Below are 9,925 nucleotides of genomic sequence, written 5' to 3'. Positions count from 1 at the left end.
TGTTCTGTTCCATTGATCTATATGCCTGTTTTTGTGCCAATACCATGCTGTTTTGATTATGGTGGCTTTGTAGTATAACTTCTTATCTGTTATTGTGATACCTTCAACTTTGTTCTTCTTTCTCAAGATTGCTGCAGCTATTTGGGGTCTTTTTTGGTTCTATATACATTTTTGGAGTATTTCTCCTAGATCTGTGAAATGTACTGTAGGTATTTTAATAGGTATCGCATTAAATCTTTACATTGCTTTGGGTAGTATGGATATTTTAATGATGTTAGTTGTGCCAATCCATGAAAACGGTATATTCTTCCATTTGTTTATATCTTCCTCTATCTCTTTTTTTTTCAATGCCCTGTAGTTTTCTGATATAAGTCTTCTACCTCCTTGGTTAAGTTTGTATTTTTGTTGTTGTTGTTGTTGTTATTGCAATGGTAAATGAGGTTGTTTGCTTAGTTTCTCTTTCTGAGAATTCATTATTGGTGTATAAAAATGCCATTGATTTCTGGGTGTTAATTTTGTATCCTGCTACAGTGCTGAATTCATTTATTAAATCTTGTAGTTTTTTGGTGGAATTTATAGGGTTTTCTATGTACAATATCCTGTTATCTGAGAAAAATGACAGTTTTGTTAATTTTTTTTGTCTGGAAGATCTATCCAGTGAAGTCAGTGGGGTGTTAAAGTCTCCTACTATGACTGTATTGTTGTTGAGTTCTCCCTCTCTCCCTTAAGTCCTCTAGAAGTATATATATAGGTGCTCCTGTGTTGGGTACACATGTTTACCAGGGTTATATCCTCTTGTTGGATCCCTTTCATATTATGTAGTGACCTTTGTTGTCTCTTGTGATGGCCTTCATTTTAAAATCTATTTTGTTAGATATGAGTATTGCTACTCCAGCTTTGTTTTTCATTTCCATTTTCCTGTAAACTTTTTTTCCATGATGTAGAGAGCGCCTGGAAGAGCACCTGAGCAAGGGCCGTTGGCTGAGTCCAGCGGCATCGGCAAAGCCATCTCCTGGAAAAGAGACCTTCTCAAAAGGCAAGATGCTGTCGGTCCGAACCTATAGCTCAGGTGCCGGGGGTGGGTGTCATTATCTAAGTTCAGCCAGGTGCCAGGGGCAGATGCGATTATCAGAGTCCAGTTAGGCCTGATGATTACAAAAAGCCACAAGGATGAAGAATTGCAGGCCGGAGAGTCTGACAGCCTTTGTCGACGCCACCTTGGCCTCCGCTGCTCCCAATGGTTGTCACCATGAATCGGGACCTGCGCTGGGAGCAGGCCTCTGCCAGCTTCAACCCCGAGCTGCTCACACACATCCCGGACGGCAGCCCGGAGAACACCTGGTGACGCCGAGATCGAGAACCTGATTCTGAACGACCCAGACTTCAAGCATGAGGACTTGAACTTCCTCACTTGCAGCCAGTGGTACGAGGTGGCTGTCAGGAAGAGTGCCACCATGGTGAAGAAGATGAGGGAGTTTGGCATCTCAGACCCTGATGAAATTATGTGGTTTAAAACCTTTGTGCACCCAGGGCCTTCGCCTCTGGATCTCCACTTGGGCATGTTCCTGCCCACCTTGCTTCACCAGGCGACTGCGGAGCAGCAGGAGCGCTTCTTCATGCCCGCCTGGAACCTGGTGGTCATTGCACTTATGCCCAGGCAGAGATGGGCCATGGGACTCATCTGTGAGGCTTGGAAACCACAGCCACATATGACCCTGAAACCCAGGAGTTTATTCTTAATAGTCCTACTGTGACCTCCATCAAGTGGTGGCCTGGTGAACTTGGAAAGACTTCAAATCATGTGATAGTACGAGCCAAGCTCTACACCCAGGGGAAATGCTATGGATTACATGCCTTCATTGTACCTATTCGTGAAATTGGAACCCACAAGCCTTTGCCAGGGATCACCGTTGGCGACATTAGCCCCATGTCGGCTATGATGAGATGGATAATGGCTACCTGAAGATGGACCATTATCGTATCCCCAGAGAAAACATGCTGATGAAGTACGCCCAGGTGAAGCCTGGTGGCACCCATGTGAAACCCGTGAGTAACAAGCAGACCTACGGGACAATGGTGTCCATCAGGTCCTTCCTCGCGGGAGAAGCTGCTCGGAGCCTGGCGAAGGCGTGCACCATTGACGTCCGATACAGCGCCGTGAGGCACCCATTGGAAATCAAGCCAGGTGAACCAGAACCACAGATTTTGGATTTTCAAACCCAGCAATAGAAACTCTTCCCACTGCTGGCCACTGCCTATGCCTTCCATTTTGTAGGCGTCTACATGAAGGAGACCTATCATCGCATTAATGAAGACATTGGCCAAGGGGGCCTGAGGGAGCTGCCCGAGCTTCATGCCCTCACCGCCGGGCTGAAGGCTTCCACCTCCTGGTGACTAACACCGCCATTGAAGCCTGTCGGACGGCCGGTGGCACGCATGGCTACTGTCACTGCAGCGGCCTCCCAAACATCTACGTCACCTTCACCCCGACCTGCACCTTCGAGGGAGAAAACGCCGTCACGATGCTGCAGACCGCCCGGTTTCTGATGAAAAGTTACGACCAGGTGCACTCGGGAAAGCTGGTGTGTGGCATGGTGTCCTACTTGAAGGACCTGCCCAGTCAGCGGCCGTGTGGCCCACCGTGGTGGACATCGACAGCCCCACAGCCTCACCGAAACCTATCGGCTCCGGGCGGCCAGATTAGTAGAAATCGCTGCCAAAAACCTTCAAACTGAAGTGAGTCACAGAAAAAGCAAGGAGGTCGTGTGGAACCTGACTTCCATGGACCTCGTGCGAGCTAGTGAGGCGCACTGCCACGATGTGACAGTGAAGCTCTTTTCAGAGCAGCTCCTCAAAATTCAAGATAAGTCCATCCAGACCGTCTTGAGGCATTTGTGCCTCTTGTATTCCCTGTACAGGATCAGTCAGAAGGCGGGGGATTTTCTTCTGGAGGACATCCTGACAGACTCTCAGGTCACCCAGGTGCACCAGCACATCAAGGAGCTGCTGCCCGTGATCCGCACGGACGCTGTTACGCTCATCGATGCGTTTGATTTCCAGGACGTGTCGCTGGGCTCCGTGCTGGGCCGCTACGATGGCAACGGGTATGAGAACCTGTTCGAGTGGGCCAAGACCTCCCCGCTTAACAAAGCCGAGGTCCATGAATCTTTCTACAAGTACCTGACGCCACTGCAGTCCAAGCTCTGAAGGTCAGGACCTCAGTCCTCCACGCCCCTGCACCTGCCACACAAACCTGCACAGAATCTTGATCCAATGCAGAGAGCTTTGGAGCACATGATAAATTGACCCTTTCCTCGTTATAAATGAAGAAAACAATGACCAGCTTTCAGAGATTCAATGAAAAAACAAATGTTTTAAGTGCAATTAACATTGAAAGAGACCCGCTAAGCATTCAGAAAAATCTCTAAGAAATGCAGTATGATTTTCCTTTGTAACGCTGCTGATCCCAGGCCCTAACTTTTGATAATTCATAGAGTTTAACTACTAAGTAGTTAATTTTTCACTCTTAATTGCTAATCCCTGGATAATAGTGTTTTTAAGCAGACATATTTTTGAAGTGGGGTAGCACCCTCTGAGCTTTCCTGCCGAATGCCCTACCCCTCCCACCATGGGCCCTGGCTTAAAAGCAGTTCCGAAGAAAACGGATGGGAGAAATAAACTAATCGGGAAATTCGGTGTGAGTCCGGCTTGACACATTTTCTGCCTGCTTGCTCTTGATATTGCTGACGTACTTCCTAATTGTTCACAGTAGCATTTGTCCAACACAAGTATTTCTTCGGCACAGGCCCACTGCGAGGTCATGGTCCGGTGCAATTGGGAATGAATCTTCCATTTGCAGGATCGCTAAATTGTCACTGGAGTAGCGCTGCAACTCCCTTTGTCCCCAACATCTTGGAAAGAGGTAGGTAGTGAAGTTATCTCATAGGACCTTTGGCAGTGATGGGACTTCAATCATTGGTGTTTGATCTCCCGCCCTCTTCCCCTAACTTCCTGAAGGTGGTGCTGAAGAAAGGAGAGCATCACCGTTCCTTCCTGGTGGAGTAAGTGTAGGGAGAGCTCTCGGTCACGGTTACTGTGACTTGGTGGCCATATTCACTGGAAAGCCTGGAACAATCCAGATTTCATATGTGCTGTCATTTTGGCTAAACCATGAACATGCTTGGAGGTTCCAGCACCCAGCACGACACAAGTAAAAGCATCACTCAGGCTGCCTCTTACGCCCCTGGTAGCACAGGAAAAGCCCTTCGTGAACCATGTGTTCTGATTTTGGATCAGAAAATATAACCATTGGAACTATGGCTGAAGGATAAATGGAAGTTGCATAGAATCTGTTTCTTACTATACATCTGGTTTTATTTTCAGTATGTTTCTAGGAGTTTTATCTGAACTGCTAAATTGTTCTTTCAACTGAAATCTAATTTACACAATCATTCTATATGTAAAGGGTAAACATGTATCTCTTAAATGAGTTATATTCTTAAAATCAATTTCAAAACAACACATCACTTGATTTTAATTTTTTTAACCTGCTAACGGTTATCTGTGAAATCAGTTGTTTCTGCCTCAGGAAGCTGGTTGTCCTAGAACTGTCTTGAGGAAGTGCTGTAGTTCATGGAAATTAATTCCTACCTGGGACCTGACATAAAATCTGTCCCAGTAATCGGAGAATTTTAGGCCCAGCAGGAATGCTTGTCTGTCGACACAAGCCTTACTCTCTCCGCCAGGAGGATTGACAATTGTGTTAAGATTGAAGTAAAAAGCACCATGTTCATCTCATTTGAGTATTTCTTGACAGTTCAGATTCTGAGAAATAATATTTAAATTACTGGATATTGACCTGTTAAATACAGAATTGTTTCACAATCAGTGCTTAAGCACCTTACCCACAGGTGAACATCTGTAATCATAATCTGTGTTTGAAATACATGCACCTAATAAAAAACTAAATCTGAAAAAAAAAGGATGAAGAATTGCAGCTTGATCTTTAAGCATGATTTCGCATAATTTCCTTTGTCTTAAACTCTAGTAAAACTTCCTGGTATCATGCTGTACATAATAAATGTGCTGCAGTAGCTCTGGGTCACTGTCTCTCCATCCGAGAACAGTGTCCCACCTGACCCCAGCTTTACCCACTGTCTCTGCATCTCTTTCTTTTTCTCAATCCCCAGTCGCCCCTATTCAGGATTCATTTGCTCTTTAGCCGTGCTAGTCATGGCTGGAGTACCCCCATACATCCCTTCACTCTCAGCCATGCCTTTTGATTGGAGCATTTAATACATTTACACTTTATTATTGAAGTACTTATTTGCCATTTTAATTCTGTATGCCTATGATTCTCTCTCTCTATATATATGTATGTATATATATCTTCTCATTATCGCAGTCTCTTTAGCATTTCTTGTAGTGTTGACTTGGTGGTAACAAACGCCTTTAGCCTTTGTCTGGGAAGCTCTTAATTTCACCATCTATTTTGAATGATAGCCTTGCTGGATATAGTAATCTTGGTTTCAGATCCTTGCTTTCCATCACCTTGAGTACTTCATGCCATTCCCTTCTGGCCTGTAGTTTCTTATGAGCAATCAGTTGTCAGCCTTATGGGAGCTCCTTTGTAGGTAACAGTTTACTTTTCTCTTACTACCTTTCAGATTCTCTTTGTCTTTATTTTTAGTTATTTTATGATGTGTCTGGGTGTGGGCCTATTTGTGTTCCTCTTGCTTGGGACTCTGTGCCTCCTGAAATTGTGTGACTTTTTCCTTTACCAGGTTAGGTAGATTTTCTGCCATTATTTCTTCAAACACGTTCTCTATCCCTTGATCACTTTCTTCCCCTTCTGGCATGCCTACTACATGAATATTGTTACATTTCATGTTGTCCCACAGTTCCCTTAAACTGCCCTCCTGTTTTTTCATTGTTTTTTTTTTCTTTTTGATTCTCTGAAAGAGTGCTTTTTTTCTACCCTGTCTCCTAATACACTAATCTGATTCTCAGATTCCCCTAATCTGCCGTGTATTCCTTCCAGGGTGTTCTTTATTAGTGCTATGCCATTCTTTACTTCCGTGTGTGTTTTTTTCATAGTTACTATATCTTTTCTCATGCTGTTGAGCATCTTTACCATCATTATTCTGAACTCTATATCTCTAATATTACATAAATTTCATATCTACATTTCATTTATCTCTCATTTACAGGTTGTTTTTTTGTTTTGTTGTTCTTTTGCCTCTGCATTTTGGCTGCCTGTTTGGGTTTGTGTCTGTGTGTTAGGTGGATCTGTTACAACCCTGTCTCTAGTGTGGGACAATATCAGACGCTGTTTGTGACTGGCCCTGTTTGGAGCTGTCAGCAATCCACAGCTTGTGGCTCCCTCTGCGGGGGCTGGGTGCCTTTTGAAAGGGCCAAGATATGCATCAGGGTCTGCTTTTCCTAGCCCCAGGCCCGGAAGGAGATCAGGCAAAGACTCAAAGCCTCCACAGAGCCACCTCTGCCTGCTGTCATCAGCAGCCTTGATTGGCCTTAGGCTATATACCACAGGACAGGGCAAGAGGTCTTCCAACAGGGTGTGGCGACTGCCTTTCTCCCAGGCCCAAACCGTCTGGATTGCAAAGGTTCACTGGCAAAAGATGTCCTCTGCAGTGTGAGGAAATGACTCAGCACAGGAAACTGGGGTGCTGCCATCCGAGCTCCAACCCCATAGCCCCCAACCCTGGCTTCTGGGTGATGGGTACACAAATGTGTTCATTTTGAAAACCAATCAAGGTGCATGTTTATGTACTCGTGTCTACATCTGCTATAAGTCAATTAAAAAATTATTACAAGAAAAAAAAATTCATGTTGGCACCCAGTTTAAAACCCCTCAGGGGCCCTCTTGTGGCCTGGGATCAAAGTCAGGCCCCTCTCTGGAACTTCTCTCCTTGCCATGGCTCTGGCCACCGAAGTTCACATATGACTCCCTAAATTAGATACAGTAGCTCTTGTTCCCCTCCATCCTCATCTCCCTCCCCCTCCACGGATAACTCCTTATTCTGCAGGTTTCAATTTAAACATCACCTTGCAGACGCGTTTCCTGACCACGAAGCCCCTCTGCCGACACCTTAGGTGCCCTCTGTGTGTTTGCACAGCCACAAGGTCCCCACCCACGACCGCCAGCTCAGCAAGGCACTCACTACACTCGCTTGCAGTGTCCAAGGAGAACCTGCCACAAGGGACCGCATCTTCAAACTCCAAACCTGCTGTCCTTTCCCTCATGGTTAGTGCTGCTGGGCAGCTCGCCTGCCAGACCCTGCCTGGGCAGCCTGCAAGGCTGGGCACCTAGCAGAGGCCTGGGTGCCATCCTGACTCAAGAAAACTGCTGCCGCCGGACCCAGCTTGGCCACCAGCCTCGAGGGTCAGCAAAGCTCTCCTGGGGGCTCTGCTGCTTCTGCCAGGCGAAGGCATGGACCTTGAGCTCGGATGCTCTGCCTTCCTGAGTGTAAGAGCTGGATGACCAACCACAGTTCTAAAGAAGAGGCGTTTATTGTGTGAGCAGACCTTACTGTCCTGACAGCAGCAGGAGGTTCATTCACAGTTCACCTCGGGCCCAGGGCGTGTGCCACGCAAGGGCAGCACCGGGACCTACATTGCATTTAGTGGAACAGAATTACAGTAAAATAGAATAGTTTTTATAAAAAGGATGTGTTTTTTAAGTACATAGTTTTTTAAAAAATTATAACATTTTTCTCAGTTTTTCTATGTTTACATCGTTATACCAATGATAGCTGGTTGGAAAACATAGTACTTGATCATCTTTTTCTCAAATTGTTGACTTTAAGTTAATGTATTCTCATACTTTCATTTTGAAGAGAAATTATGCCTATTTCTCTGGAAATCTAAATCATAAGTAAGGCATTGCATAGATTACAGATGGGGTGAAGGCCTTCGCTCTGACCCTAACTTGTATCGTATGCAATTAAAGCTTCCAGACCCAGCCTGGGTGTTGCTAAGTAACTGGGAGACTCAGGAGATGGCTTCTTGCTGGTGTCATCACCATGGAGGGTCCACTCTGTGCTCGGCTCTGGAGAGCATGCAGCGCGGCTGATCCTGTGGTGGTTTTCAGTCGGCACAGTCCCAGGGGAGGGGCCAAGTGCGGACTCAGGCCACCAGTGTCCCTTCTGTGGTAGAGCAGAGACCAAAGACCAAATGACAAAAGAGAACCTGGTGTCCTGCGGACGCTTTGGAAGATCAATGACGACACGAGTGAGCGAGTCTCATGGGTGTGAGCTTGACCACATGATGACCAGAGTCCTGCCTGAGCCCTTTCCTTCCTGCATGAAGCAGGGAAAACACGACTTCAAATTCAAAATGTTATCCAACCAAACTGGACACATGGCAGCTATATTTAAGTTGATAACTCTAATTATCCCCCACATTTCCCCATAAAATCAAGTATTTAAAAAAACTAATCATAAAATCACACAGCAATGGTCTATGTATTTAAATAACTTTGCACACAATGCACCCCCCACTGTGTTACCAAGGAAAAGTGGTAACCTTAGGTGCCTTGACCAAAACATTTCCATTTCCACAAAATCCGATATAGTAATATTTTACTCAGAAAAATGCACTAGATACTGTCCCCTGTAACTCTTGAGTTGAATTCTTTCTTTTCATCATTCATGGCAATTTTAGAAAGGACTGCTTTCAAGTCTGGAGAGGGGCAGAGCGGGGAGGGGAGGGGATGGGATGGAATCGGTACCCCCGTGGCTATGAGGTGGGTGTCCAAAAGCAGACTCCCAGCTCCAGGCCACGGGGTTCCTTCCTCCCCAGCACAGGCCAGTCTCAGAGGGAAACTGCTGCCACCCTCAGCGTGCAGCCTCATCCAGGGGCTTAGCCGGCAACCAGACTACAGTGTCCACTCAGGCAGGGCAGCCCTGATGTGAGGAATTATGGGCAGCAGAGCACATTAAGCTCCATTCTCGGAAACCACTTCCTAGTACATGTGAAAGCTTTGGTCTCCCAAGCGCTGAGTGCACACGCGGCGGGCCTAGGGCGACGCATGCGCGTGGTGGGCAGGCAGACGTGTCTGTTCCCCTGTGAAATGCCATTTTGACAGATCCAACACTTTGTCAATCTTATGGAAAAGGAACACGCTCAACACGAAACAGAGGCCTGCCCGCAGCAGGCTGTGTGCCTGGGCTCTGAGCTTGGCCCAGTGCCACTGTCCATGGAACAGAAGAGTCACAGGATTTCATATCCTCTGGCACTCGTTCAGAAAGGACATTTCCATCACGGCATCATGAGGGAAACTCCGTCACGGTCAGGTGGTTAGAAACAGGGCGCTGTTTCCAGAGCTCCCCAGCTCCCATCAATCACCCCTGTGCTCGGAGCCCTCGCACGCCTCCCAGTCACAAGGCGCTCACCTGTCACACAGCAGTGTCAGCAGGCGCAGCTGACCATGACCAGCTGTCGGTGGCGACATCCTTTCCTAGAGTCAGAGGCTCTTTTTGAAAGACACTTATGCCACGAGTCAAGAATTACTGGCAGAAGGAAAGCCCAGTTGCGTCTTCATATTTAAATTCAAATGTTAACAGGACCTCGTGCAGGGTGTGGCAGTAAGGGGCACTGAGGCCACAGAGAAACAGATTTCACACTGTGCCCCTCACAGGCTACACACGAGACCGGGTAGAAAGGCCCGGAGAAAGGTGGTCTGGCTCAGGGCCCACGGGAACCAGCAGCAAAAAGCACATCCCAGTGACTTTAGTATTTCTGCTCAATCTCCCAGAAAATGAACTGGGGAAATGAAGTTCTGCCCAGGGCCGTAGACAGAAGAGGCAGCGGTGGAAGCCTGGAGCAGCTTAAAGGAATCTAAGATGAAGCGGAAGAAGCGTTTCTTGCTCTCTCCGTGCGCGCGACCTTGAGGAGCTGGGCGGGG

At 46.8% G+C, this 9,925-nt stretch overlaps 1 pseudogene across 1 annotated transcript; it reads left to right on the top strand.

Annotated features, from left to right (window-relative positions):
• Positions 1-1,249: 1,249 nt before the first annotated feature.
• Positions 1,250-3,243, top strand: LOC308522743 (peroxisomal acyl-coenzyme A oxidase 1-like; annotated as a pseudogene). Its single transcript has one exon. The product of its transcript is annotated as a peroxisomal acyl-coenzyme A oxidase 1-like (transcript).
• The last annotated feature ends 6,682 nt before the right edge of the window (positions 3,244-9,925 follow it).

This window comes from Myotis nattereri (genome assembly GCF_964212035.1).
Source record: "Myotis nattereri genome assembly, chromosome: 7".
NCBI classification, from domain to species: Eukaryota; Metazoa; Chordata; class Mammalia; order Chiroptera; family Vespertilionidae; genus Myotis; species Myotis nattereri.
This window is presented reverse-complemented; position numbering and strand designations above follow the sequence as displayed.